The sequence below is a fragment of the Prenolepis imparis genome, unplaced genomic scaffold (assembly GCF_030444845.1).
Source record: "Prenolepis imparis isolate NDT839.2.m4 unplaced genomic scaffold, iyPreImpa1.0 SCAF_4, whole genome shotgun sequence".
Classification (NCBI taxonomy): Eukaryota; Metazoa; Arthropoda; class Insecta; order Hymenoptera; family Formicidae; genus Prenolepis; species Prenolepis imparis.
In genome coordinates this window covers 4,412,705-4,440,402 of record NW_028141162.1, presented here as the reverse complement: position 1 = coordinate 4,440,402, position 27,698 = coordinate 4,412,705, and the positions used below count along the sequence as shown (strand labels likewise).

General features: G+C 35.0%; 1 protein-coding gene and 1 long non-coding RNA gene across 3 annotated transcripts in view; both read right to left on the bottom strand.

The window, feature by feature from the left end:
• Positions 1-27,698, bottom strand: part of Ten-m (teneurin transmembrane protein Ten-m) — an 856,961-nt gene that overhangs the window by 699,706 nt on the left and 129,557 nt on the right. The gene's annotated exons all lie outside the window — the stretch shown is intronic.
• Positions 6,750-7,339, bottom strand: LOC145935205 (uncharacterized). The gene is made up of 2 exons (XR_014425176.1): positions 7,208-7,339; positions 6,750-7,143 (listed from the first exon to the last, which is right to left on the bottom strand). It is a non-coding gene; the product is annotated as an uncharacterized LOC145935205 (long non-coding RNA).

Below are 27,698 nucleotides of genomic sequence, written 5' to 3'. Positions count from 1 at the left end.
TGTATTTTTCTTTTCTCTTTTAAAACTAGTTTACTTATTTAAAATTGGTTCAACGCTCCGATTTCCAGTACAAATAAATCTGTGGAAAATTTTTTATCAAGTGCAGTTAATCAAATAATTTGTAATTTAAAATATTTAATAGACAAATAATCAGTTTAATGATTTAATATAATTTTACGTTAAAACAATAATACATAATACTTACGAATGCTCTTTTAATTCTTTTTTTTTTCCAAAATTAGCAAATAAACACTTATTTTCGACCACTAATGTCTGAAAAGATCGCAAGATCTTTATAATGATAAAGTTGGTTTATATATGGAGAGATAAATATATAAAACGAGAATTTAAGCACATTGCAGAGATTTAAGCGTTTCTTCTGTCACGAGACATACAAAGCATCGAATAATCATGCCATGTTCAAGATTGTTATCGGTCAAATAAAATATTCTGTTTCACGCACAGTAAGAGCTGTCAAGCCTGAAAGGCAGATCATTCTCTTTTTCTTCTTATAGACAATAAAACAAGAAGCTGTGATATGTATTTCTTTCTCTTCATTATTGTCTTCTTATTCGAGAAGTAATGTCTTTGGGGACTTTATTTAATGCAAAACCGACACGATATAGTGATGCGATATTACAAAGGTATGGAATATTACAAGGATACACGCGACCCCTTATATACCATTTGCATTTCTATGGAACGCGATCGTAACAACAGAGATATCCCAAGTATGAGAAAGAGGCGCGTAAATTAATTGAAATGCTAAATCTTCAATCTCTAAGAATACTTTCTCGCGCGCATGACTGAATTAGCGAAGTAAATGACAATATATTAGCACGTTCACATTTTTTCATTTATTCCTGTACTAAAGTTACTTATCTACATCTTCGTGCATATAATATTCTCTTATCGCAAACCTATTAATCTTTACTATATATGTTAATGAATCCATATACGCAAAAAAGTTATAAAATAAACATTTCATCTTATGTATTATGTAAATATCAAAAAATAAAAAAAAATTGTTAGAGTCGTAAGAAGTTAACAAATTTTGAAATAAAATGACAAGACAACTTTTTATTACAATTTGTTACTGAGCGAGATTATATAGAAGTATGAGAAAATAATTAATTTGTATGTATTAACAACGAAACAGTTTATACACTGTACTCTAAATAAGAACGTCAAAGACGCGTTAGCATGAGGCGGCATGAGTAAATTAGCATGACACGAGTGGACCCGTTTAAATTCAATTCGGCCAAGGGGGCACCGTATCTGCATGAGAAAAGAGGATCCAATTTACTTAAACGGTGCTTCAAAAAGGACGTCCAAGCTAAATCGTCCTGGAAATATTACGCATGAATTCATCTCTTCCGTGCCATTGAACGTGGCACAGATGTGTTATACGTTGCGTATGTAACAGCTTTGCAAAATGTTGTAACTATAGAGAGAATCCACATTTTATACAATATTCTGCTGCGCAAATTTGCGTGAGCATTCGTAAATGAACCCCTTTAAACGAAGATACTTCAGCTCCCTAGATCCATTATAGATAATATAACTTTTAGATTATACTCTGCAACACTTTCGAAATGAAAGTCGTTTAAATCAGCAGACTGCTTTGTGTCTAGCCGCGCTTTAAATATGTGTAATGAAATTTTCTTTAATACTGTTACAAAATTACTTTCACGCAAATTCGTGCCAACGCCAAGGATTTTATATGCTCTAAAATCATTAAACAGAGAAGAAATACATATCTCGCTGGATTATTATTCGCTATAATAAGAACTCGCAAGTTTCTTCCACGTCGAACGGAAATGGATGTTTGAAAGAAGCGGAAGAGGGTGAGGATGTAAACGCTACAAGCGCAATAATTACGTAAGACTCTCTCTCTTTCTCTATTACGATTTATAAGTTCTCGTCGTAGCTCCTCGAGAAGCTAATCGCCGGTCGGATCTTTCCGGTCGATAGCAGTTTCCTCAGACTCCCCGTCGTGTTTCTCGACGATACAGGTAGCTGTATCAAACCTCGGCAGGTGATTACTTTTCACAGTTACATCGCGCCGTTTCTCTCGCAATGGACGATGCATTTTCTTCCTTCCGCAATTACTTATCCTGCCATTAACACCGTTAGGTACTGTCATTGATGCGCGTTAGAGTCACTCGAAGATGAAAGAGGGAGAGAAAGAGGCGTAGAATTGACGAAAAAAAGAGAGATGGCCAGATCGTAAATGCGGAAACGGGATACAAGAGCGGTGGAAGAGCTAGTACGATGTCGAGAGCTACTGGTATCTGAAGGATGAAAAGACGCGGCTCCGTCGAAAGAAACGGAGAAAGAAAGACAGCTGGGCGGAAAGGACGAGGAGAGACGGGCCGAAAGGGATGATATTAGGGTGGGAGGAAGAGAGGGGAAAGAGAGGGTAAACGAGGTACGGAGCGGCGGCTTCAAGGCTCGATTATGTGATATAAAGTTGCCAGAGTGAGGGGTTGACGAAGGAGGTCGGAGAGGGATGCACCCTCGTTGATTGAGCCGCCACCTCCAATGTGCCGTGAACACATGTGCTGGTGGCAACGCTCTGATTGGAAGCCAGATGGGCTCTTCAGCCTCTTACCTCCGAACACAAACTCTCACCTCCACTTCCATCTTCTCCTTCTCTCTCATCTTCAGCGTCTCCTTCTTCGATATCCGAAACTCACAGCCGCCCCGCGTAGAAATACCGCAGGGGATGACTATCCTGCGTCGGTTGTTGCCAGTGTTTCATCTGGATAGATGTCTGCGATTGCCACACGATTGGGCTTAAGACGAATCGGATTTATCTCGAAGAAGAGAGAGTACCGATTGAAGTTTGTTCGTTGCTGCTTAGAATTAATTCATCACACCGCTAAATGACCGACGTTTGCGTTTTTAAAAATAAATCTAGATTTATTATTTATTTTATTCAATATTTTATTTATTATATTTGAATTATATATTTGAAATTTTTAAATTCAAATATTAATATAAATCATAAGATAAAGTGCGCTGTGCTAATAAATTATGAATGCTTTTTCTATATAAAAAGCAATAATTTTTTTTTCGAAAAAGCAAGCAATTTTCAAAAGTATTTAAAAAACTTTAAAATATAATTCTTATTTGATGCTTGATTATAAAGATATACACATAATGCAAAAAATTGAATAATTATAAAAAAATTTTAATAAATAATAATCCCCCTTATATTTCGTCTAAGGTCTAAGGAACAATCGAGTCCAAATTTGTTTAAAGAATCTTTCTATTATTTGAAAAATCTGGTGTGATTTTGAAACATCCTATATAATTGACCTTATATAATGGAATATCCCCGAGTTTGGATATTCGGATCGTACAATCGTAGAAAGTTTTCTAATGTGGTCGTCGTGAGAAGTTTGCAGTAGGGGTTTCCGTGAAATGGTGCTATGCTTTATTCAAGCGCTCACTTCCTTTCCTATTGCGCGCCAAAGACGCGCGGCTACGACAATCGTTCTAACGTGCCAAGAACTATTCAAAAAATCATTGGTGGAAGCCTACCGTTTTGCATTAATGGTGCAGTTTAAAGTTTGCGATCCCGCCTGATACGTCGCGATAGAATACATTTTAACGAAACGAGAAAAACTTGACGTGTGCCATGCAAAAGTGAGAAGTTGGAAAAAAACTAAAAGAAATATTTTCGAATTTATAAATAAATATTTCTATGGAGAGAAATTTTTTTTTATTTAAATGTACTTTTATACATTTAATATATTTCCCTAAACTATATTTTTAAATATACTTCCTAGCGCACATACTAATGAGACAAAAAATCGAGACAGAAATTCATGGCGTTGGTGTGACAGTGATAAATGAGAATAAGAGACTTTCTCCAACAAAGACTTGTGTTCGCAGCAATTAACTGTTTCGTGAAATAATTGCTCGAGTCTATTTAGCTTCTACTATCTGACAATACCATTCGTGCTCGATGCGCGAAGCCTATTATGCGAATTCCCTTTTATTTCACCTCCGTGAAAAGTCTTGGTTAGAGCGCGGGTCGTATTCTTCGGGATCAGCGGGTGGCATCGCTTTCTGTCTAACGCAGTGACAACGCTGTGACAACGTCATTATGGCATGCGGCTCGTTACATCTTTGTCGTAACAAAAAGTCACGGTGATTTCACCCCCTGCGTGACAATCGTTGCCGACAACAATTGTAACAAAAATCGCAGTCTATTAAGAGAGAACGTCGTACATTTGTAATTAAAATCTGAGACGTCAGACTTCTTCAGCCCCAATAGATTTTCACATCCGTCGTTGTATCCTTTATCGAGTCGCGTCGCCGAAGAAAACGCGACGTTTCTTCCGCTCACCGTGGCGGTTTACGAATGGACATAAGCAGGCTTGTTAGGACGAGCGAGTGGGTGGATGGCATACAAAGATTTTCACCGTAAGGGTTGGTGCAGTCGAGATACACACACACACACACACACACACACACACACACACACACACACATACAGGGGACAGTTCACACAGCGTGTAGCCACCGGCGGTCCCCAGAGGTGGCGATCCTGTTGCAAGCCGAACCTGGCCTGCGGTCGCCGGCTTGTTAGATCCAGTTTGGGGTCGCGGCATCCGAACGAGGGCAGGGGGAACGGCGGCACGGTGGAGGGCACCACTCTTCAGTAGACCGCAATCGGGTATGCAATTTACGTGGTGTCCGACCTCTCTGCGATCCTTCCCTCGTCGAATCGGTGCTTCCCCCGTTCCCGCATCCTCCCTCGTCCTTTCCATCCCACGCATTTCGAGGATTCGCACTCGTGGACCAAAACGAAGGGGTTGGCTGCCGGTTCTCTGCATTCGATACGCAACAGTGAAAACGTCGCACACGAATGGTAAATCCTGACTACGACACTAGTTGACGAGAAAGAAAGAGAAAGATAGAAAGGGGAGATGAGAGAGAGCGAGAGGGGTGGTAGAGGGGGAGACTCGGGAACACGGTCTGAATGAAGCGGAAGAACGAAAAGCTGTAGCTGTCGCGAGCAGAAGTTCCTACAACCGTGGGGGTCGGTTTCTTTTCTCATGGAGGTAGCCATGATTTCACCTGGCCGGGATCTCTATAGCCCGAGGAAAAACGCGCAGGAAATTGGTAACAGGACGGCTGCTTGAACACGTGAACTAACAATCTGTCGACGTCGAAGAATGTTTCCGTCGCCATTTCCATCACTCTCTCAAAAGATTTTGCACGTAACATATCGAAGCGGATAAAGAGAAACCGCAGCGTGAAACATTTCGCAATAAATAAATATTTTATTTTATTTGTTTTTTATAAAACGGTTCATTCAAATAACGTTCTTTATCTCTCTGCAAAAGTACGCATATGAACAATTTTGACTCGAAAATGAAGAGATCATTCTATTGTATTTACTTCGCACTAGGGGTGAATGTAATTATTGCGAGCAGTTTACGCGCTTTACACGACTATCCGTTTAAGGCCCACGTGCTAAAATCTCAGGCCGTTCGATGCGTACCAATGCAAATGTCAGGTCGAACGGCATTATCCGGCGTAACGTGCATGTTAATCAGACGAGGCTACGTCGGGTGCCAGCACCGGTGGCATAATTCGCTCAATTTACAAGCATTATCGCGCTCGTTGCATTTAATCGCTGAAAATTAGGTTACGCCACCGAGCTGACGTGACCACGCTGCTACTGCTGCTGCTGGCTTTTGCCGTATTAAAATCTTTTTTTTTTTTGCGCTTTTACACCGCGCCACGCTTTTACGAAAGAAAATAGAATCGATGATTAAAAAAGCGATATAAAGGTGTTTTTAATTTAAAAGGGGCGACTGCGTGATAAACTTTGATAACTGTGCGACGTTTCTGTTTCAAAAGTACAACAACATAAAAATAGATTTTCATGTGTCTGACGTCTCTATTTTTATCCGAAGTTGTAATGTAAGTAGAGTAATCGAAGTAGAGTCTTCCCCAAAAAACGCGTCGTCATACGATCGTCGGCAACACGCAAACCAAAGGCATCTACTTTCACCTCTATGAAATTTATGTATGGAAATATGTGAATACGGCATGCGGAATATCGTAGGTACCCGGCTGCGACGATACGCACATACACACATGCACGCACATCTCATAGGGAAAATAAATTCTAGCCTAGCGAAGCCGCGCAGGATAGAAATGTGCGCTTGAACGACTTTTTTCTTTACCGGCATATCTTACCGCTTTTCGCCACATCTCTCGAAGACATCATCATCGCAAATCCAGCATGTTCGTCGAGGGGCCCGCAGGCACGATAAAGAGAAGCGATAAAGCTCTATATACACTCTCACGTATGCTTGACATACACGTTGTATCAATAGCAATGATGGGTCTTTTTCTAACTAGCAATGTGTCAAGTAATCGCGTAGAATTTTTAGTTTTTTTTTTCTTTTTTTACATAAAAGATGTAGATTAATTCGCACTAAGAATATACTTCACATCAAATATATACTTAAAAAAATTTAGACACATGACGATAGAAAATTATTATATATTTTTTAGAAAACTGCTCGAATTTGTTTGATTACCGAATTTTACATTGGATATTCACCCTTCGTTTTCGAGATGTGACGAAAAGATTTAAGATTTGTCTATAAGGAAAAAAGTCGCCCGAGCGGATATTTCTAGTATGGCAGTTTCACTAAACTCGAATTTCCTATAAAAATTTGAAAATTTAAATATCAATATATTATAGTATATTTTTATTGCAGAGACTATTTCTTTCACAGGCTACAATTCCAAAATATGTTAGTTTGCCTTGTTAATTTAGCAAAATTATAATCATATAGTATATTGGAATAAAGTTTCTTATACATTTTAACATTATTTTCCTTCACCAGTTTGCAGACTTGACTCTTTCTTCATGCGTATTTTGCCAATGCTGATAAAAGCGGGAGTATATATCATAATTATGTCTCACGTTTATCCAAGCAAATAGATCAATCGGTTCAAAGCGGTGTTATTCATTGCGACGTAAACTGTACGCTTAAATCGTTTATTTTGCTCACTCAAATCTTTAAAATCTTCTTGACTAAAAGAACTAGTCCAGCTTTTCGGGTTCTGGGGGTGAGTGTAATCATTGTCCTGCGGTACATCTCCCTGCAAACAAAGTAATGCATTATTATTCTCTGACACAAGGAATTATCAAGTTCAAATTACTTACCTTGGATTCCTGGATCATGACGCAGACCAGGATAGCTACGATTAGACACACCACTATCGGTCTCATGTTGTAATCTTGCGTATCGAATGCTTGCACCGCAGTGCACAACAGCGCGATATTTATACCGCACTGTCGAATGGCGATCTCTATTTGTTAATCGTTATTGACAATGAATAATTGCACGCACCTGTTTCGCCACTTGCGTAACTCGCCGCTTAAAGAGAGCAATTAATGATTTCAAAATGAGATGCAGCAAAGTGTTCCGCATTTTTTCCATTGTATGTATATTGCTGATACAAAAGTTGCCACATTCGGAAACATTTGACAAGTGTGTATTCAAATATAAACTCCGATGTTACAGAAATGAAAGCATTCGACCTTCATATTTAAAACTACAACGACATCATTTGTCAAATATCTTGTACTATTCTTTAGACAGATGACTGAATTAATTTTATCTAAAAATAAAGATATATATAATAACAATAATAAATAGAATTATATAGAATCTAATTATACATATAATCTTTCGTAAAGAGATTGTGTATTGATATACGTAATATATATATATTCGTATGTATTTGCAGTAATTCGTATAATAAGATTAATTTAATTTAATGTGACTCGCGATTAGAAATTAAAGTGCTTCCTCTATTGTAACGTAACTGCAAGGAAACGAAATACTTTTGCCGTTATTAGATTGCGGTATTAACGAAGCATCGCGCTCTTTTTCCGCCCGTAATCGGATAATACGTCGACAATGACTATCACGGGACGTATTACGGAAGGGAGTACAAGGCGGATCCAAGCCCTACATGCTTCGAGATTATACGGTAATACAACCTCCTCTTCTGGCACCCTCGTCAACTCATACCGCTCTCACTATACCCCAATATTCGAAGCCCATCTCTCTTTCTCTTTTTCCTCTTTCCCCCTCTCTCTCGCGTTTGGTATTTAATCTCCTTTTCCTCCCTATTGTTGACCGATTTGATAACGCCCAACGGCACCTTATATAAGAGAAAAAAAAAGAAAGACAGAGAAAGAGAGAGAGAGAGAGGAGGAGAAAGTGATGGAAAAGGAAAAAAGAAGAAGAGCGAAAAGAAAAGGGTTCGTACTTGTATAAGGGCATCTTTTGATTTATGTCGTCGCGTCTATCGAATGACGCCCAACATCAATCATGTGAATGGAGGTATCGACATGACGTATGAGCCATCGAGCGGGAGCCGCGTATGCGAATCTCGGGACCCGATTCGACAAGCCGGATGAACGCGCGGAAGGCAAAATCTTAGCACCCTTTGGCTGCCGCTGGCCCCTCCGATTTAATTCCTCATCTCCCGCGTTGTCGCACTTCTCGGGGATGAAACGTTCCTTCCCTCTCACAGTAACTGACGAAATTTATAAGAATGGAAAAGGTGTTGGAATTATATTTCTGAGGATTGCCACTCTTGCTTTTATGTGTCTGATCTTTTCTCTCTTTTAAAAGTTTGGAAAAGGCCTATTAACAAAAATCTTGGAAAATCTTGGGAAACGAACTATGAACAATTTAGAAGTAGAATGATTTTCACGAACATAATTTTATTAAAAATATATAGCTTATATTAAAATGCATAATATATTATAAATATGATATCAGAAAGAAACATATATTTAATGCATTAAGTTGTTCTTTCTTGTCTTTAATTTTATGTCAGAATAAGCACGAGATTTTTAATACGTACAAATATTTGATCTTGCACATTTAGCAGAAAAATTACAGATAAGTATACATATTATTAAAATCGAAATATATACAATGAGTATACACACACATAATGTTTTTTTTTTATCGATTAGATTGCTCCATATAATCTGAATACTATATAACGATAAAATAAATATTATAGCAAGCATTAATATATCTCATTTATACGAATTCTCGAATTAATTTAATCTTTATGCGAATCACAGGTTAGTATTAATCTTTGCTTTGTATTTAAAGCTTTGATCAATTTTTTAATTATAAAAGTGAATATTTCCATTTCGCAATTATTGAAAAAAATAATGCAATAAATAATGCATATATTATGGCCACTAACTCTATTAAAAGCACACGCTGAAAAATTGCGTTAAATTACATGAATCTGCGTTGCACTTGTAGCAACAAGAATAACGTAATAATTGATATAAATGATTCAATTTAATATAATAATTTTACACAGAAAATGCGACAGCAAAAATTAAAAGAAAATGCTTCTATCGATAAATAATGCAATTTTCAACATCACAACGCTTTCTCTATTTTATATATTTTTTCTTTTTTCTTTTTTATAGGCTTTGTTATATAAATGGGCGTGTATTTTTTCGAAAATATGCTTTACACAGCACGGAACCACACGGCCTTCCCCGATCGTGCGCGGCTGGCACACGTGCGTGATTGGCAGAAATTCATTTCGTGCAATTTACATGTCGCGCGGAAATTGCGTGTCTGGTGCGCATTTGCGGCATGAGGCCCTTTGTTTAGATGGCAAGGTTTGTCATCGGTTCTCTCTACGCGTTGAGTTGAGTTGTCGTACGAAGTAGATAGAATACGAGGGTGTCGTGAGAGAGTGACTCCAAGACAGTCGCCGGAATATTGGGCACAGATGCACGCAGACGCCAAGATTACTCACGATCTTGATAATACCTAAGGTGCTTAAATCCATATAGCGAAAATCCGTGATGCCCCCTATCCCATTAAAGACTTCGATGACGCTTTTCATTTCTCTTAAATATAATTCGTATTTTGTTTTTGTTTCAATTTAAATCAACGCACGGACTATTTTTATTTACTGAAATTATATAAAAGAGTGTCCTCTTTAAATATTTTGTAATATGATTTTGTATTATTTTTTTAATAGAAACATCTAGAATTTATGTATGGTGGCAACCAATTATTTAATGGGGAATATAGCTCGCAAGAAATGATAAATACGCTTGATAATAAATTTCGAAATATTTAGATTCGCGGCAAACAACTCAAATGTAATTAAAAAATTACTCCCGTAGAAAGCCAAATAAAAAAATTTTTAATTTAATTAAATTAAGCATTTTATTTAGCTGAAAGTACATCGCGAACATTTTTAAGAGAATATACTTCTCACTCATGAGATGCACTATCCCAGAACGCGATGTTTGCCGATCGAACAGACTTTATAACGAGACGAGCGCGTGCAGCCTGTTGATGGAAAATATTGAACGAAGCTCTATTGTCCTCCGTCGTCGAAAGGGTGGCCAGTTTGTCCGGTGGAGGAACGCGACCCCTCCGCTGCTGGCGGGAATACGAACCCTTCGCGATTCAACGCGAAACAAGCCTATTCAGGCGAGATATCGAGTGCTCCTGACACCGATTCACGGAATATCAATTTAATGATCGAGAGCCCGACATTCGTTCACGCGATTACCCGAATCGAATTTTTCCTGTGAAAGAAACTCCACGAGAATAAGTCTCGTATAATTGTCGACATCTTGGTGCCTGTTAAATTGAACTTCATGATTTCACAATATTTTAATCTGGAAATTGTATCTATTGTCTGTGTTTTCCGCGATACTTATAATATTGCATTTTGAATGGTAACAAGTGTATAGTGTATGACTACTTTTAATTAAAAAAGAAGAAAAAACTTGTTATATATACAATATATACACATTTAAATATGGAATGAATAATATTTAATTATTATTGTGTATAAGTGTGTTTCACACCTTCGCTAAAAATGGAAACAATAAGGGTCATATTAAAGAGAGAGAGAGAGAGAGAGAGAGAGAGAGAGAGAGAGAGAGAGAGAGAGAGAGAGAGATTTGACATGTATTTTAAAGAATAAATTTCACATCAAATTTCGGGAACTAAACTATCTTTAAATACATAACAAAATTAATATAGTGCTAGTATCTGCATGTTATGATACAAGTGTTTTATATAATGTAAGAATTAAGATTGTTTAACAGACATTAAATCATGACAAACATCTCTAACGTAATGACGACTGTTAGAAGCGCGTGATGAACACTTGAGATAGAACTGCAAATTAATCGACGCGGGAATCGCGAGTGATCCATTCACCTATGTCCATCCTTCTCCCGCCGATATCAAACAGTGGCCTCGTAATGGGATAGCCCCAACCACAATACGCTCTTCAGCCAGGCGGAAGAGAAACAAGGAAACAGCATTACCCGGGAAACGCGCCGGTAATCCCGACCGATTCAAGAACCATCAGTATCGATGGATGTATCAACGTCATTGTTGCCATCGAAGTCGAGTCCCGCTATCACTTTCCGAGCAGCTGCATAGACATTCGAAGAATAATCAAAAAAATAACATGAAAAAAAGCAAATATATACATTATAAATTGCGAATTTTTACGTCCAGGTTCCCCGCGATTACGATTAAAGTTCAAGTGATTCAATTTCACTTTCGACATCTCGTGATCTACCGATCCATGCTATAATTAGGATTACGATCGTAACCGGCGAAACACGAGTAGCGCAACGCGTTTATTACGCCAATGGAGTAAATTACATCATCCATTGGAATACACGCACGCAGGGTGCCATTATCATCGACTAACGAGGTGATCCGAACGAATATTGGCCTACGGAAGCGGCGCGCTATTTCGGCCGATAATTGGCCCGCCGCATTATCCCGCGATCAACTGCGGAAGTACCACACGAAAGATCGATTATCGCCTCGCAAATCGTCCGCATCGTCCGTCGTCGATCGAGACGTTAAGCTCGCGAGATCGCGTGAGATCAATTTCCACGTGAATTTCCACGTGACTCTCCGTGTGGTCGATTGGAGAGAACGACACTCACACTCGAGATCCAAGGATTTAGGCGTGTGATGCTTGATGAAGTGGCCATTGCACTAAGTCTGATCAGAACGCCGAGGATCGGCCGTTAGGATCGCCGTTGGTGCTCCGTTAGGCGGCTTACGAGGCAGTTACCAGGCCGTTACCATGTCGATGGTGCCACTTGTCTCGAGAGGTTGCTACCTGCTTCAGCTTCGCCCGGATGAATGACACGATTTCGGCTTCAGGTATTCCATAGCATTCGATCCCATCAATTGTCCGGTCAGCCTCGGACTAGGCCGATAACGGGCTGATAATGTTTCGTGTAATTCATCGCGTTTCGTTCAGAAATTTTTGAAATTGATCCAGTTAATCGAGTTAAGCCAGAAAAAATGCAACGTTAGCGAACAAATAATAGATAACTCTTTTCGTAATTTACATAAAGTTACGGTTAAAAGAAAGAATTCTCTTTAATGATATAATGAATCAGCGTTATTCGCGATAAGGGTCCTTATCGCGCTGCTGTCCCTTACTCTATCGCGTTATTGCACTATAACTTGTTCCTGTTAACGAGCCTGCGACAGAGAGCTTTAAGAGATTGTCTGCAATGGATAGGATAACGGCAGTGAAAGAGAAAGGCACATTACGTCACTCTTGAACAAAGCTGAAGATATATGTATGTACATATACACGAAGATATTAATGTAGCTTTCATGTGAAAAAACACAATTGAAACTGTCCGGTCATATACATTTATTAAATACATTTATATCTCTAGAATCTTTTTATAAAGAGATAAAAAATGTTAAAACGATATTTACTGCCACAATTTTAATAACTATTGCACACTAATTATAGTTCCTATACGTCAAATATAAAATTTATGGATCTTATTTTTGTGTTGAATATTGTGTATCGAAACATATAAGGCTGCAAAAAGAGAAAAAAGAAAGAACGAATAGCATTTTAAGCGCATTTTCGATTGCTGTTCCTTGTAGATAAAATAGACCAGACCGTCTGAGTAAGATAAATAGGTCGGGCAATGCGAAGCGGATCAGTGCCAAAAAACTCTTTATATAAATCATAGATGATCATTTTTGACCAATCGGCTGTACAGGCTTCGAAGATTGAAATATGGCAATTTATCCATGAGAGAGTTTCTTTGCTTCCTTCTCAAACTGATATATATCAGAAATAATACATAACAGAATAAAATTATACGTCAAGAACAAAATAAACTTACATAATTTCTTATTTATTATATTCTGCATCAATAAAAATTTTTTTATGTTACAGTAGTTGTAATAAATATATGGATTACAATGCAAAACTGTTTAAAATTATTTTTTATTTTATTTTTTTTAAAAGAAGAATTATTATTTAATTATATAATTATTTCTCACAAAATTATATCTTATTGACAATATTTGCAATAAAATATATTAACTGTTTAGCAAATAAACTAAATACATTATATTTAGACATTGCGTTCATTATACTATCGATGCTATTTGCTTAGGGAATTACGATCCTCTGTTACCCAAAGTAATCTACTTCGTTACACGCGACAACGTAACTTTGTCACCGGTACCGCAGTGCGTCCTATATGCCCAGATCACGCTGCTACGTTATCCTCATTTAATCCATTTCGATCGTATCCTTTTTTCGAGAGATCACAGAACAATCTCTGTCGCGGTAAAACGATGGATCTCTCTGAACCGCAGCAGATATCGGTTCCATCTCCTTGCCCTTTCACCCTCGTCTACTTTTATCCGTGTCTCCGACTCAAAGTTCTTCTCTTTACCGCGAATAGTATTTCAACCAGAGACGATTTTTCGCCGGAAGGAACGAATCTAGTACCGCCTGCGCGTTGCCGCCTCGAATTTCCACAGTGCACAGTCGATCCGGCTCCCGTCGCGAAAATGGAAAAACGAAATTTTATTTGTGCCTATCGAGAGAGAGAGAGAGAGAGAGAGAGAGAGAGAGAGAGAGAGAGAGAGAGAGAGAGAGAGAGAGAGAGAAAGAGTGAGAGAGTGCAATATGTCATCATGATTCAAAATCTTGAATTTCACATATAATTGATCATACAATATGTCCAATTAACTCTCAATATCTTGCAAACATAACAATTGCATCAATATTACGAGTTGTTGCAACCCAATATTTAAACTTAAATATATATATATATAATATTTATAAAATTCAAAATATACACATTTGATTTGAATATTTATAATATTTGTGATAAACACATGCTAAACATTTGAATAGTTTAATATATTTTACTCAATTTTACTCATTGTACGTAAAAGCATTTATAATTAATTCAAAAATAATATTTATCGTTTTTTCTATTTTGTTATTCTGAAGTCTAAAGGTTTATCAGTCTCGTGATACTTTAAACTTTAAATGTTTAAAAAAAAAAAAAGGAAAAATCACTGTTTTGTACACTCTTGTTACATATTATGCACTTTCGTGTTTGCCAATTAATTTTCTTAAAATAATTAGTCACCAAAGTTGTGTTCTTTCTCTGCTATATTGTGTACATTTAAGCGTCGAATGATATTGATCGGAATTGACATGAATATATTGATAGTTTTTTGACAAATTTTGCATATTATATGAGTTTCTTCAATTGTCTCAAATTGTGACTGCCAATTTCCTATTGAGTTTTCTGATGAAGTAATATTTCGATAAACATCTTCATGTTGAGGTCTCAGGTGTCTCTTTGCATTATTTTTGTTCGTACTAGAAAGTGCAATATATACATTACAAATTTTGCATATTACACGCTCATTGCCTTGTGATTTGTGATTTGAAGTATTCCCATTACTATGTAGACTGTGATCGTGACATGATATTCGCTACATATCATAGATCGTGTACAACTAAATACAATAGAAGAATTATTTCAAGATAAAATATACGAAGAATATAATAGAAAGAAGGAAAGGTCGCGGAAATACATATAATTCTTTATTTAAATATAAATATTGATATACAGTCTAAATCTGCTTAACATCTCTTAACTTTAACGGTTTGATTATTTATCTATAACCGATTAAAAAAAGATTATAGAAAGAGAGTTACACAATCGCAAATATTACAATAAGCGTGAATAGTAACTGCAATTTTTGCAGAGCATCTTTGAATTAACAAACATAAATCCTGTTAAACGAATTAATTTAAATAATCAAGTTGATAAGAAGGAAAATGCGGAATAAATTAGTTGAAAGTTATAAATTGTGTGCGTATATATGTTGGAATGTAAAAATAAAGATATATATTATTACAGTTATCTGATAATATCATTTTATTTATAAAATTTAAAAAATTTTTATTATCATTTTAATTACAATCAGTACATAATAATTATTAATAACAATTAATAATTATACAAATAATAATAAAGAAAATTTCGAGTAAAACTGCTTAAGGGTACACATCAAAATCGCTAAAACAAATGATTCGTCAGAAATCCACGCTTGATTCACTTTCTTCTTTGAAATTATTTAAATTATCAAGATTAAAATCTTCTTTATTGCAGTTTTTTACTGCAACTGATTGCTGTAGCAACGTTTTCAGCATTTCTGAATGATCTGCACAGAATAAAGCATAACAATTACAGGATTAATCAATAATAAAGTTTTATTTAATAATGTACATACAATTTTATTATTAATAAAATACTTTTATTATTCAAGTCTCTACGAAAATTTGAAAATTCAATATATTCTCAAAAAGTTAACATCCGAATTTTATCTAAATACAAAGGTACTTGTTGCATTATTTAGTCTTCATATATATTTATAATATTTATAAAAATTACGAATTGTCACAAATTGTCATAAATTACCGACTATAAAACTAATAAATAGATGGCAAATTTAAATATTTATTTTAATATAGTATATCTAAGTAAATTTGACTCTTTGATACTTATAATACTTATAAAATTCAAATTATACATTTATTTGATTTGAACAATAATTATATTTGTAATAAACACATGCTAAATATTTGAATAGTTTAATACATTATGCACAATTTTACTTATTAAATGCAACGACATAGTAATTTATAAAAAAATAAACCAAAAAGTTTACCGCTTTTTCTTTTATTTTGTTATTTTGAGTCTAAATCTCGTGACGCTCGTTCTTTAAATGATTTAAGAAGAAAGATAGATCACTGTTTTCTACAATCATTTTGCATATTGCGCACATTCGTGTTTGCCAATTTATTTTTATAGAATATTTAGCTAGCAAGTTGTTGTGTTCTTTCTCGGTTATATTGTGTACGTTGAATAAGTGTCCTGTCAAATTTTGACTCTCGTATATACGGATAGTTTCTTTACAAATTTTGCATTTCATATGAATGTTTTCAGTTGTATCAAATTGTGACTGCCAATCTCCTGTTGAATTTTCTGATGAAGTAAAATTGCGATAAACTTCTTCATGTTTAGTCTTTAGATGGTACTTTGCATTACTTTTGTTAGGACTAAAAGCAATAATATGTGAAGCACAAATATGGCATTTTACACGCTCATTATCGTTTGTATCTGTGAAGTATTCCCATACCCACTCCCAGCTATTCCGTAACCGTGACATGATATTCGCTACGTATTACAGATAGTGTACGACTAAATACAAAAGAAGAATTATTTCGAGTAAAAAGATACGAAGATTCTAGAAGAAAGAGAGGAAGGTCGCGCGGAAATACATATTATTCTTTGTTTAATGTTAAATGTTTAAATGTAAATATTGATATAGAGTCTAAATCCCCTTATACATATTTTTTAACGTGAACTGTTTGGTTATTTATATCTATATATTAGAGCAAGATTATAGAAAAAAGTTACGCAATTGCAAATATTACAATATTAGTAATTGCGTATTAGTAATTGCATAATATTAGTAATTGCAATCTTTGCGGAGCATTTTTGAATTAGCAAAAATAAATTCTGTTAAACAAATTAATTTAAACCATCTTGTTGATGAAAAAGAAGAAAAATGCGAAATAAATTAATTGAAAGTTATAATAAAATATGTGTGTTGGAATGTAAAAGTAAATATATATATTATTACAGTGAACTTTGATAATATTATTTTATTTATAAAATTTAAAACATTTTTATTATCATTTTAATTACAATCAGTACATAATATTATTAATAACAATTAATAATTATACAAATAATAATAATTTAATATATAATATTATTTATATATTATAGATTGTAATAATAAAGAAAATTGCGAGTAAAACTGCTTAAGGGTACACATAAACATGGCAAAAACAAATGATTTGTCATCAGAAATCCGCGCTTGAGTCTTTTTCTTCTTTGAAATTATTTAAATTATCAAGATTAAAATCTTCTGTATTGCAGTTTTTTACTGCAACTGATTGCTGTAGCAACGTTATCAGCATTTCTGAATGATCTGCACAGAATAAAAAATAACAATTACAGAATTAATCAATAATAAAGTTTTAATTTAATAATGTACATACAATTTTATTATCAATAATACTTTTATTATTCAAGGCTTTACGAAAATTTGAAAATTCAATATATTCTCAAAAATTTAATATCCGAATTTTATCTAAATACAAAGGTACTTGTTGCATTATTTAGTGTTCATATATATTTATAATATTTATAAGAATTACGAATTGTCACAAATTGTCATAAATTACCGACTATAAAACTAATAAATAGATGGCAATTTTAAATATTTATTTTAATATAGTGTTAGTTTAGTAAATTTGACTCGGATACTTATGATACTTATAAAATTTAAATTATACATATTTGATTTGAACATTTATTATATTTATAATAAACACATGCTAAATATTTGAATAGTTTAATACATTATGCACAATTTTACTTATTAAACGCAATGACATAGTAATTTATAAAAGAATAAATCAAAATGTTTACCGCTTTTTCTTTTATTTTGTTATTTTGAGTCTAAAGGTTCATCTCGTGATGCTTGTTCTTTAAATGATTTAAGAAGAAAGACAAATCACTGTTTTCTCCAATCTTGTTACATATTGTGCACATTCGTGTTTGCCAATTTATTTTTATAAAATATTTAGTTAGCAAGTTGTGTTCTTCCTTGGTTATATTGTGTACGTTGAGTAAGTGTCTTGTCAAATTTTGATTCATGGTTATACTGTAAGTTTTTTTACAAAGTTTGCAATTCATATGAGTGTTTTCAATTGTATCAAATTGTGACTCCCAATCTGTTAAATTTTCTGATGAAGTAATATTGCGATAAACTTCTTTATGTTTAGTCTTTAGATGGTGCTTTGCACTACCTTTTATAGGAGTAAAAGCAATAATACGTGAAGTACAAATATGGCAATCTGCACTCTTATCGTCTGTTTGTGTAAAGTATTCCCATGCCCACTGCCAGTTATTCCGTGACCGTGACATGATATTCGCTACGTGTATTATTAGATAGTGTACGACTAAATACAAAAGAAGAATTATTTCGAGTAAAAAGATATGAAGATTATAGAAGAAAGAGAGAAAGGTCGCGCGGAAATACATATTATTCTTTGTTTAATGTTAAATGTTTAAATGTAAATATTGAGTCTAAATCTCCTTAATATCTCTTAACTTTAACTGTTTGGTTATATATATATATCTACATATAGCGAGATTATAGAAAAAATTAAGCAATCGCAAATATTATAATAAGCGTATTAGTAATTGCATAATACTATTAGTAATTGCAGTCTTTGCAGAGCATTTTTGAATTAGAAAAATTAATTCTGTTAAACAAATTAATTTAAATCATCAAGTTGATGAGAAAGAAGAAAAATGCGAAATAAATTAATTGAAAGTTATAATAAATTTGTGCATATATGTGTTGGAATGTAACAATAAATATATATATTATTATTAATTTTGATAACTCTGATAAAATATTTTATTTATATAAAATTTTAAACTTTTTATTATTTTAATTACAATCAGTACATAATAATTATTAATAACAATTAATAATTATACAAATAATAATAATTTAATATATAATAATGTTTATATATTATAGATTATAATAATAAAAAAAATTTCGAGTAAAACTGCTTAAGGGTACATATTAAAATGGGAAAAACAAATGATTCGTCATCAGAAATCCGCGCTTAAGTCTTTCTCTTCTTTGAAATTATTGAAATTATCAAGATTAAAATCTTCTTTATTGCAGTTTTTTACTGCAAATGATTGCTGTAGCAACGTTTTCAGCATTTCTGAATGATCTGCACAGAATAAAGCATAACAATTACAGGATTAATCAATAATAAAGTTTTATTTAATAATGTACATACAATTTTATTATTAATAAAATACTTTTATTATTCAAGTCTCTACGAAAATTTGAAAATTCAATATATTCTCAAAAAGTTAACATCCGAATTTTATCTAAATACAAAGGTACTTGTTGCATTATTTAGTCTTCATATATATTTATAATATTTATAAAAATTACGAATTGTCACAAATTGTCATAAATTACCGACTATAAAACTAATAAATAGATGGCAAATTTAAATATTTATTTTAATATAGTATATCTAAGTAAATTTGACTCTTTGATACTTATAATACTTATAAAATTCAAATTATACATTTATTTGATTTGAACAATAATTATATTTGTAATAAACACATGCTAAATATTTGAATAGTTTAATACATTATGCACAATTTTACTTATTAAATGCAACGACATAGTAATTTATAAAAAAATAAACCAAAAAGTTTACCGCTTTTTCTTTTATTTTGTTATTTTGAGTCTAAATCTCGTGACGCTCGTTCTTTAAATGATTTAAGAAGAAAGATAAATCACTGTTTTCTACAATCATTTTACATATTGTGCACATTCGTGTTTGCCAATTTATTTTTATAAAATATTTAGTTAGCAAGTTGTGTTCTTCCTTGGTTATATTGTGTACGTTGAGTAAGTGTCCTGTCAAATTTTGATTCATGGTTATACTGTAAGTTTTTTTTTACAAATTTTGCATTTCATATGAGTGTTTTCAATTGTATCAAATTGCGATTCCCAATCTTCTGTTGAATTTTCTGATGGAGTAATATTGCAATAAACTTCTTCATGTTTAGTCTTTAGATGGTACTTTGCACTACTTTTTTTAGGACTAAAAGCAGTAATAATTGAAGCACAAATATGGCATTCTGCACTCTTATCGTCTGTTTGTGTAAAGTATTCCCATGCCCACTGCCAGTTATTCCGTGACCGTGACATGATATTCGCTACGTGTATTACAGATAGTGTACGACTAAATACAAAAGAAGAATTATTTCAAGTAATAATATACGAAGATTATAGAAGAAAGAGAGGAAGGTCGCCCGGAAATATATTACTTTTTGTTTAATGTTAAATGTTTAAATGTAAATATTAATATAGAATCTAAATCTCCTTAATATCTCTTTAATTTAATGTGACTCGCGATTAGAAATTAAAGAGCTTCCTCTATTGTAACGTAACTGCAAGGAAACGAAATATTTTTGCCGTTATTAGATTGCGGTATTAACGAAGCATCGCGCTCTTTTTCCGCCTGTAATCGATTAATACATCGACAAAGATTATCACGGAACGGGCTTTTCGGTTACATCAACGTAATGGACTCGGCGGTAGTATCGTAAGCGATATTATGACGGCGGCTTAAAATAAGCAGAAAGTTGAACTGACTAAAACGCAAGTATTGTAATTATGCTAATAGCCACGGTGTGTTCAAACAACCTGTGATGTGGTCTAGTGCCGGATTCGTTCGGGTCGCGGTCGATCAAACCAACTTTTTCGTACTACTTATTAATATTACCTAACTCAAAGTCTCGTCTCTCTCCTTCATTCGCTTTGCTCGCTCTCACTAAATCTCTCTCTTTCTTTTTCTTCCTCTTTTCATCTTTATTTCTTCTTCGATTCTTTTTATACTCTCTCTTCAGTATACCGCCGCGCAATTCCCCAAGTAAAAATCTTCAACATTTCTTCATTACTTATGGCCCGGCCGCCAAGTTGCTATCGAGGAAGAGTATAAGTAGCGAAGGACTTTCGTCAAAAAAAAAGCTGACGGAAGGAGATACAGAGGCGGCGAACAGCGGACATTCAATCTCGCTAAGATAAAAAAATTTCATGTTTGGTATAAAAAAAATTTAAATTGCTTAACGCAGGTTTCTTTGTCAAACATTTAGTTAACGCAGTTAACGACATATATTTATTATCCGCGTATGAGTAAGAGATATGACGGATTGTTCGAATTTCTGCTAGAGAAAAATCTTTAAAAATCAACTTATAAAAATTTGGTGAGATCTAATTGTAAGTATAGTGCAGCGATATATGACACGAATTAAGTCTTTGAGAATGATCACGGTATATCATTTAGAGACGAGTTGCGACATTAACGAACGTCCGTCGAAATAAATGTTTCCGGAGGTAAAGCCGCGGTTAGAATGCTAAGCAACTCGACATGTAACGCTATGATATTTATTTACCGTGTTACTTACATTGCATTACGTACCTATTCCCGTTCTCTCGTTATTCCTACTACTCCATATGTTGCGTTTCGCTCGTTAATCATACCATAGTTACTTTCGCACGCAGATCTCAGCGTGCAAACTCTATCGAATCTACACGAATACGTACGAATTTTCTGAATAACACGTGAATATTACCTTGTAATATCACATTTTTATATTTAATACAAGATATGCAGAAGGGGAAAATTAAATTATAATTACTATATTTTACAAACTTTTTATTTACTTCTTACACGTAATTTTATATATTACAATTTGATCAACGCGAGATAAAATTTTAAGATCTGTATATATGTACGAAGAAAAGAAAGTTTGAAATAAAACATTAAAAATAGAAATGTGATTTCTGCAGCTTAGTATCAAAAATGTACGGGTAGCTTTTCGTACTTTTTTCGCAATCATCTTTGGTAAGCGAAATTCTCGAAAAATATGTACGAAAAGGAATATAAAAAGAGAAACATCGCACGCAAAAGCGTAATTATGACTCCCGACTTGATTAACAGCTTCGTCGATGGAATCTCGCACTCATTCATCGTCACGTCAACAAAGATATAAGTAAACAATGAGTCGCTTCGAACATACGCATTATATGAACAAGCAGTTTCATCTTTGTCGCTACTGGGAGGGAAAAAAAGAGAGAGAGTCTCTATATAAATATATTCAAGAACTTTTGAAGAGCGAAATATCATTGCAGTCTTATGTCTCCGCTGAAGCTCCGCGAGGGAGGATATTATCTAAAGCCAGTCTGCAACCGTCTATCAAGCCGTACGTCTCTCGTTCGGTGTTCCATCGAATCTCACGGATCTCCAGACAGAGCAGGAGGAGGTAAGACGCAGGGGACGGGGTAAGGTCGATCGGATGGTAGAAGGACGTAGGGAGGAAATAGCGGAAGGGGCGAGGAGGTGATCGGTGCAGAATAAGTAGAGGAAAGAAGTCCGGATCCAAAGGAATATTTATCGAGTGGATATTGAAATTGATGGTCGCTACCTCAGACATGCTAATCCGACGAGCGAGCGGATTTCTGATAACGCCCGGCGACGGGCAAGAAATAACAGAAGGGTAATTCAAATCGCGAAGACGCGCCGCCGGCGAGATTACTTATGAGGTTTACTTATGAGGCGCCGTGGAAAAACGCCGGCACCCTCTCTTCCTCTTCCCTCGTCTCTCGCTTCCCGGTCTCCTTCCGACGTGCGTATCCTCTGCGAGGAAAAGACGTCTTGCCGAAATCAAGAATTTGCCGCGAGCAACGAGTTGTGCCGAGAAAATACGCGCGGGGATAGTTGTCGGAGAGACACGGATATGAACGAACGTATATAAATTTTAACGCCTGCACAAGGTACATATAAAAATGTAGTGTACATTGTAAAATCAGAACGCAATGATTGTGAAACTGAAATAATGATAATGCGATTTTTAACGATAGAAGAGCAGATGGTTATCTTGTTAAAAATACGTAACTATTTATTTGCGAACAGATTGTGCATCGTCCTATAAATATCTAGAGCAGTTTTATCAGAAGGTGGCGAAGCGCAGCGTACACGATTCTCTTCCTTTCTCTCTTTCTCTCTCTTCCTTCACAAAGAAATATTATTTCCGCGTGGCTATTACACTTACCAGAATGGAGAAAAGCGCGTCGCGAGGTAACCGGTAACTACCCCTTTAACGCAACCAGGCGGCGGCGAAGGTGGACAACGAGAGGCACGGTAACATCCCTACAAAAGGTTATAAAAATTCAATTAACCTAGCAGTTTTAATTAATTTCGTATTTATATGACGCGATAAACAGAAACTGCCCCCTGCGCGGTTGTTTCGTTTAATCCACCGCCATTGTATTATATAGCACCACCGCGACAAGCAAACCCGATTTTCGCACGGCCTGTTCCGTCGCACGCTTCATTCCACCCTTCCGATCCCGACGCTGATTCTCAGTTACCGTTCAAAGGGAACGAGAGGCAAATATATCAAAAGACCGACTCGCACTTGTCACTTGCATTTTAGTTTCTCCGTCATTTTGAAAAGATTATGTATGTATATGTATACTTTTTTGTCGTCGACAAAATCGGAAATAATCATTAATATTAAGTATATTGAACGTATAAAAATTGCACAAATCGATAAACTCGTAATGAGATGGTATCTACAAAAGTTACACATGTCAGAATATAATTGTTTTTCCTGTAAAAGTAATAAAATCAGAAATTGCGTAAAATTTAATATCACGTTTTGATATTAAGATCATTGTATCTAATAAAGTTTGATATAATTGTGCATTTTATTTGAGTATATGTAAATTTTTAAAATTATATGTATATAGAAGTTACAAGATATATTTTCAAACAGAGAAAATTTTTAAGATATACGACGAGAATTTGTATTTTACGAAAGTTACGTGTCAGTATAAAATCAACAGTGGAGGACGAGTCCGGACCAGAAGATCGCGCTGATTCAAAGACAAAGAGAGACAGGAGGGAATCTTGTTAGCCCGTTAGCTTTTGCGGGACATTGGAATTTTCGGCGTCGCTTGAAAGTTACGTCGACCGTGAGCATCGCGATACGGATTTAAATTCAGGCGCCTGAAAATTCTAGGACGGTCTCGATAGAAGTTGGTAACCGGGCTCGGATCGCGCGTCCTGCCGAGGTTTTGCGGCTATGGTTGCAGGATTGGCTGGTTAATTTCACACTTCCATGATTATATAGGCGAGATGGGGAACATTTATATTCGCGCGCGCGGGAGAGAGCCGAGGGTGTCTGATTGGGTCCGATATTCAGGGAATAAAAAAGTTCGGTGCGACGCGCCACACCGATTCGCGTCGTTTGCACTCTCACGGGCCGTCGTTTCACCGTTTCTCTCTTCATCGTTTTCGTTTTCCCATCAGCTGTTTGTCCCCGTTCCGCGTCCTGTCCCTTCATGCCACCTCGCCTGATCTCGCAAAAGCGTATATATAGATAACCACCAGGACCAAGAATGTATAGACGTAATGCCTCCGTTCGCCGAATCGAAATGTTCGATCATACGCGAGATTGGCTCATTCTTTATCTTCTTGCAGCATTCCATTTTCGTAAGGCCGACGAGACCCTGGAATCTGGGATGTGTGCGAAGGATACTTTGATCGTCTTAGAAAAAAAATGGACTCGAAATGAATCGGGCGAAATCTTGCGAAAGTCAATTTGCAAAGTTTCCGAACAGATATAGTCCTAGTGACTCACTCGTCATTGAACGCGAATAAAAAGAATGAGAAAGAAAGACAGATATCAATCATATATGAAAATGATTAATAATTGTAATCACTTTTCATCGATTTTGTTTTCTATTAAATAGGCAGTTAACAGTTTTAACAATTTTATAAACATTATTATTAGAAATTATAAAATTATTGTTATTAGATTTATTTTAAAGAAATTTTTTATTACGCTTCGATAATAGAACAGTTTATATAGTCTGACATATGTTAATAATTTAACGGATACTGTAAAATGTATCATATACTTATCTGTGGCTTCTGCATTCCGTTAACGATTGGATCATTACACAGAAAGGTCCATATCATAAAGTATACCTCAATCATAAGATCTAAGTAACGACTACGATAACAGTTTTACAGGTCATAATCTGCGGCAATATAATTACGTGGTCCCCGGTGGCATTTTAAGCACTGCTGCTGCGTAATAAAAGTAGCGTTAAAAGCTTCATAGCGATTAACAGTAACAATATGTCAAATAATTTTGACGATGATGTTGTATATATACAAGTTTATTTTAGTATATATTTGATAAATAATTAAAATAAATTAAAATATATTTATGTGAGAAAGCTCTCTTGCATAAAATTATGGAATAATACAATAATATTAAAGCTACTACATTTTTTATTATTCAAGAAAGTTATCACTCCAACGACAATCTTTAACTTTACAGTAATATATCGATGTTTCATCTCTTTCAGACATTCTATAAAATTCTTTCTTCAGCTTCGAACACTCGCATTGATATATCCGCACTGCGATCAAGCGCGGTGGCCTGTAATCGCTGAAATTTGGAAAAGGGCTGCAGCGGACTATTGTGTGAAACGAACGATGGACGAGGGTATGGGGGAGGGGGGACGAAGGCGAATGGGTGGCAATCTATAGCAAAAATGTGATTCGCGCGAGACTCGTTTCGAACGGTCAGGCTACGCCAACACTGGCTGCTTTTAGTGCGAAATGAATGCTTGTAATTACGAAGGGATCGCAAAAGGGGGCGGAAGAGCGAGGGAGAAAAAGAGAGAGAGAGAGAGAGAGAACCAGGGGGGTAGGTGGTTGGCGAGACCAGTCGGGACGGAGAGAATGGAAGTACAACGGTTCGCTAAAGTCGGTCCACAATGACAGACCGGTGTTGCTGCAACGCGCTATCCATCCTGTCATAATGTCCACTAATTGTAATAGCCACCCTCTCTGTCGAGACCCTATCGAAGGTAAAGAGACGAACGAGACGAGACGTAGGCTTGCGAAAACGCGCGGATCTCGAACGAAAGAAACGCTATAAATGACAAGGGAAGCGAAAGAAGAAATTAGATCGATTATATGACCGCTCCCGGAAAACTTTTCTGGTCGATATACGAGAATTTCTCCGTCGAAATATATACGCACACATAGTTGCTATACATTCCCTTTTGGGGTCTATTTAGATTACAGGTGAGCCGCGCTGTTACCCTCGTCCCATCGGAATTCTCTCTTTATTCAAGAACCTAAATTATTCGCCGCACCTTGATCAGCTGCACAATTTTTTGTCCGTTAAATTCTTCTACGCCACAGTATCGTGTTATCCTGCTGACTGGTTTCGTCCGGCAAAGGATCTCTTTTGCTGGGCACTGCGCAGTTTTTTACGTTGACTCGAAAACGAAAATAAATAGCTAGATTCTCTAGTTACGTTCCATTCGAATATTCATCGATGATGTATATGCAAATCTTTATTCGTGAATAATGATTCTATGCAGTTTTGTTAAATGAGTTATTTTGGGTTTTTTTTTTTCTTTAAATATAAATATCATTACACATATTCTAAATTTATCAAATTTTCTATATAGAGATTTCACTTTCGTAAAAGATTGATAGTTAGCACAAAGCTGCACGTATGTCTATCTTTTCTCGCATTTCGTGAATTGCCATTGAAATGGGAACGAGAAGAAAAGGAGAAGAGGGAAATCCTATTGCAGCAACATCCGTCACATAAGGCTTCTCGTCCTTTTTAAAATCTGCACAGATTTGAAGGGGCATGCACAGATTTTATTAAAGATGCAATCATATTCGCGCGACACAATGAACTCCGAGTATCAATGAATTTTCATAGTTATAGAAAAAACGCTTAAATATATTTACACTATAATTGTATAAAATAATTTTTTTTTATAAATACATTTTTTAGAATAATCATAAAATTCTCACTTTAAAGTATTTAGCTCTGTATTGATATACAGAGATGCAACGAATTATTTTTATCGCATTTGTAACAATAATGTAATTTTTATTTATTATTTTTTATAGCAAAGATGTAGGAAAAGTTATAATAAAATAATTAAATTTTTTTTGCTTTCTTATCAAAATTCATATTTTATTTTATTCCCTGACACGCTACAACATCATTTTCGGGCGAAACTCATCCCACCACGCAATTGACTTGTGGCTACATTAATTTAGCGATTCGGGGTAATATATTTCGGAGTTTGCCAGCTGAAACAGCTTTATACGCCAGATTTAATTAATAATCTAGATTAGATATATGAGAGTCGTGTGTTGCGTGGGGAAGTGTTCTTAGTTGGCAGATTTGGCCCCGACTGTAATTTCGCCGGTAATTGGACCGATACGGAAAACTTGCCTTTCCATCTAATCGCCTATCCCGAAACTTATGCCAAGTTGATTCTATGTAAACTAGATGCATGTTGCGGAACATTTTTTATTTTATTTTACGGAAAATTATATTAAAAAACATGTGAAATATGAGCAGTATAAATTAGTTTATAAATATAAAATTCACGTCAGAGTAAATTAGTCGATAAAAAAACGTAGAATAAATTAATCAGATATTATAGTAAACCTTGTGTGTGTATTAAATTTATTTAGAAAAGATTTAAAATATATATATAAAAAAT